The sequence below is a fragment of the Pteropus alecto genome, unplaced genomic scaffold, assembly GCF_000325575.1.
Source record: "Pteropus alecto unplaced genomic scaffold, ASM32557v1 scaffold821, whole genome shotgun sequence".
Classification (NCBI taxonomy): Eukaryota; Metazoa; Chordata; class Mammalia; order Chiroptera; family Pteropodidae; genus Pteropus; species Pteropus alecto.
The window spans coordinates 127,337-131,791 of NW_006431396.1; positions in this window are offsets into that span (position 1 = coordinate 127,337).

The following is a 4,455-nucleotide window of genomic DNA, read 5'->3' on the forward strand; positions in this document are numbered from 1 at the left end:
CTTATGATTCCAAACAAACATGAGGAAGAAATAGGAAAAGAGAAGAAAAATATGTTGCCCCTCCACACTTTTAGAAGAAAGAAAACATTGCTCCCTCAAATGAACTGCCATTTAAATGCTTGACAGCCCCACCCTAAAGAGATGGCTATCTGAACAAGGCTCACTTTCTCTCCACTAACAGCTTTAAACTAGTTGCCTCACCTGGGTCACATGGCACCTGTAGCCTGGGTGCTTTTGATACTGCGATAATTATAATGAAAAGAATTGGTGCTGCACTTTTCACTGTGAGGTGCTCAAATGCCTAGGGACTAATGTCTAAGAGCTCTATGGTATGGCTTTCCACTGATATATAAATGAAGAAGGCCAAATATGTGAATAATTCCAGCTCTAGAAGGAGAAAATAAAGCATATGGAAAATAACCAAATTAATCGAACAATAGAAGAACAATCCCTGAGCTGAAAAAAAGAAAACAAGTCTGCATGTGAAATACAGTAGTTAAATGTAAGTGGGTAATAATAGACTTTCTGGGAATGGTAACATAATTGTTAAATAATGACTCTTGAAACTGAAGACCCATATTTATAGGGAAACTCTAATGTCTAGTACTAAAAGAACTACATCATCTATGAAAAATGAGAGTTATGGATAGCAAAGGAATAGGAACAGAGAAGTAAAAACATTCTAAAGGTCTTATCTAAGAAGGCATGAATTTAGAAGAGGGAGAAAAGTTAAAGCATTCTAAATAAATAAGACAATATTCTAAATAAAAAATATTGGAAGACCAGTGAATCCTAATGAGGAAAAATCATGTTTTCAAATAACACTGGAGGCATACATGTCTGAAAGTTGAGGTAACCATTAAGGAAAAAATGGTAAAACATTAGCATTCACAAATTAACAAAAGGAAAAACTGAATCAATTGCGTGATCAAATAATAAAACTTGAGGAAAAGAAAATAGGGAACAACAATGTAAAGTAGATAATATGTTTATTAAATAACATGTATTAAATAATATGTAAAAATTAAATCAAGTGTATCAAACATTATACAAAATATGGACAACCTCAATTGTCTCTTTAAAAGACAGAAGCCATAAAATTGGTTTAAAAATAATCTAGGTATATGATATTTGCAAGAAAGAATGAAAATAAGTACAAAATAGAGGGCCGTACATATTCATTCAACAAATAATTTATGGAATGCTTGCTATGGGCCAGGCACTATTCTAATTAATGGGGACACAGTATCAAATAAATAAAAGTTCTTCTCTCATTGAGCTTGCATTCTTATAGTAGATATAGGTAATAAACAAATATATAACATATTAGTGGTGAGTGCTAAGAAGAAAACTAGAGCAGGGTTAAGAGACGGAATGACAGAATAACAGTATAAAGGAAAAACTCATTGATAAGGTGACCTTTTCATAGAAACCTGAATGAAGAGTGTAAGCAAAACTTGCAAGTACTGGGGGTGGGGGAAGTATTCAAAGCCGTGGGTACATCAAATGCAAATGACCCAATGTCAAAGTATTCTTAGTAATTACGAAGAATATTAAGGAGGTTAATGTGGTTAGAGTACAGGGCCAGGACAAGGGTTAGGTACTCACACAACCCTGAGAGTGAGTTCCTCCTTAAATTTTGTGCCCTAGATGATTCTTCTGCCTCAGTCTAGTTCTGGCCCTGCTAAGATGGAATGAACAGGAAAGAGAATGATTTGGGAAGCCATGGAAATTTTTGAGAAGAGATATGACGTTATCTGACTTATAGTTTAACAAAATCACTGGCCTCTCTGAGGAGATAGAATGTAGGGAGTACAATGATAGAAGCAAGAAGACCTGTTAAGAGGCTATTATGGTAATATCATAAGAGATAATGTGAGCTTCGTCGGCTTAGTAGCAGTGGTAGAAGGCGGTTGGATTCTATATATAATCTGAGTGGTATTGCCAAAAGAACTTCTTGATGGATTAAATGTGAGGTGTTAGAGAAAGAAAAGAATCAAGGATAGACTGAACAACTAGAAGAATGGAGTTGTCACTTATCTAAATGGAGAATAGTGGAGTATGAGAATGCTTGGAGGGAAGGGAAGGAGGAATGAAGACTAACTAGTAATAAATATGTGAAGCTTCAGACATCCATTAAACATTCAAATGAATATGGCAGTGGACTTTATTCAACTGGAGTTGAGGAGAGAGGTCGAGGCTGGGGAAATACATTTTGTAGATGTCAAGATATAAATATTATTTAAATCAATGGGACTGGATAAGATCACCTAGGGTGTGAATATAGAATAAAGAAAATGTCTGAGGTCCACACTCTAAACGTAATATTTTAAATTAATTTCCCACCATAAACAATTAAAAACATAGATAATGGCAGTTTTCAGACACTGGGAAACTGGAGCAAAGAATTGTGATCCCTCAGAGAAGTAAAACAAATGAGGTGGACCCTATGACTGTTTTGTGCTTAGAAACACCTTCTGGACCATGGGGCTGAGAAGGCAGAGAATTGAGTTAGAGGATGCTTGAAATGCTAGAATTTGAGGGTTGGAGAACTGAAGAGGGGAGAACTAGTCAGAAAAAAAGATTTCCAGAAATATGCATAGGGGTCTTCTTGAGTCTTTGGCTCAATATTAATCCACACATGTATAGAATGAAACTCCATTAGGCAAATCCAGTAACAACTACCTAGAGCTCACATAGAGCTGAGAGCTATTTGAGTTATTTGAGTGATGGTTATATGATTTTATACATTTGTCAAAACTCAAAGAATTGTACATCGAAAAGTGTAAATATCATTTGTGTTTATTAAAAATAAGTTTTAAAATATAATTTACTATTTGAAATAATAACAATGTCTTTTAGAATTGTAACCTATGAAAACAATAACACAAAGGATGAGAGATGGAAAATGAACCTGTTCATTCTCTTGTATTTGAAGGCAGAGTTTGATAAGTCAAAGATGCATATTGTCAACCTGAGGACAAATGGTAAAAAATAATAATAAATTAAGAGATAAAGCTAATAAGCCAAAAAGGAGACAAATTGCAATACTAAAACAATAATCCTCCACACAAAAGATGGTAAAAAAAAAAAAAGAGAGAGAAAGAAACAAATAATTGATGGAAAAAATTGAAAACAAAACAGCAAGAAAGTAGAATTACATCAACCACATTAATTACTATGTTAAATGTAAATGGTCTAAAAATTACAATGAAAAGAAATTCTCAGCTAGAATGAAAAACTATTAAAATGCCTATTTAAGAAACTATGTATGTATACACCAAAACAACCTTAAGTATAAAGACATAGGTTAAAACTAAAAGTATGGAGAAAGATACACTATGCAAATGCTATCCAAAAGGAAGATTGAGTAGTTATACTAATATCAGATGAAGTTGGCTTCCTAACAAGGTATATCATCAGTGCTAAAAGGGATGTTATATAATGATAAAGGAGTAAATTCTCCAAGAAGACATAATGATCCTAAATGTGCATACAGCTAAAAATAGAGATTGAATGTACATAAAGCAAAATCTGACTTAAATGAAAGGAGAAATAGATGAATTACAATTAGAGTTGGAAACACCAACATACTTCTTTTAATAATTGATAGAACAAGTAGACAGAAAATCATTAAAAATACAGCAGACCTGAATAACACAAATCACCAGTTTGCTCCAATTAACTTTTATAGAACACCCCATCTCAAAACAGGAAAATACACATTATTTTCAACTACGTGTGAAAAATTCACCACAAAGAACCATATGGTCGACCATAATATGTTTCAATAAATTAAAAGAGATTGAAAACATATAGAGATTGTTCTCTGACAGAACAACATTACATTACAAAACTATAATTTAAAAATATCTAGAAAATGCTTAGTTAGATATGAATCAACACACTTATAAATGACCCATAAATCAAAGAAAAAATTAGAAAATATTTAGAACTGATTGATAATCAAAGTACAATATATCTAAATCTATATGTCTACAGCTACAGAAATACATGAAAATTTATAGCTTCCAATGATTATATTCAAAAAGAAGAAAGGTAAAAATTAATGATCAAGGGCAGGACTTCAGTAAATTCTGAATGAAGACCTTGGCAAATCCTTACACAAGAAAACAACAATAAAACTGGACAAAACTTTCAAAACCTACCATTACAGAACTCTGTAAATTAGCCAAGGGCATAAAACAAATTGAGAAGAATCTATTCAAGACAAACTGATAAACCTCAGAAGAATGTTGGGAGTCTGTGGCATTTTAGCCTGGGGTTCTACCACATCCACCTCCAGCTCCCTGCCATGGTTTATCTCCAGAAATGTGGCAGGTCATAAGGAGCAGCAGCTTAACTGCTGGAGAAAGTGGTCCTGATTTAGAATTGAGCGTGCAAAATGCCAGGACTGGTATCATTGTTGAAAACAAGAGCAACCTTAATGACAAG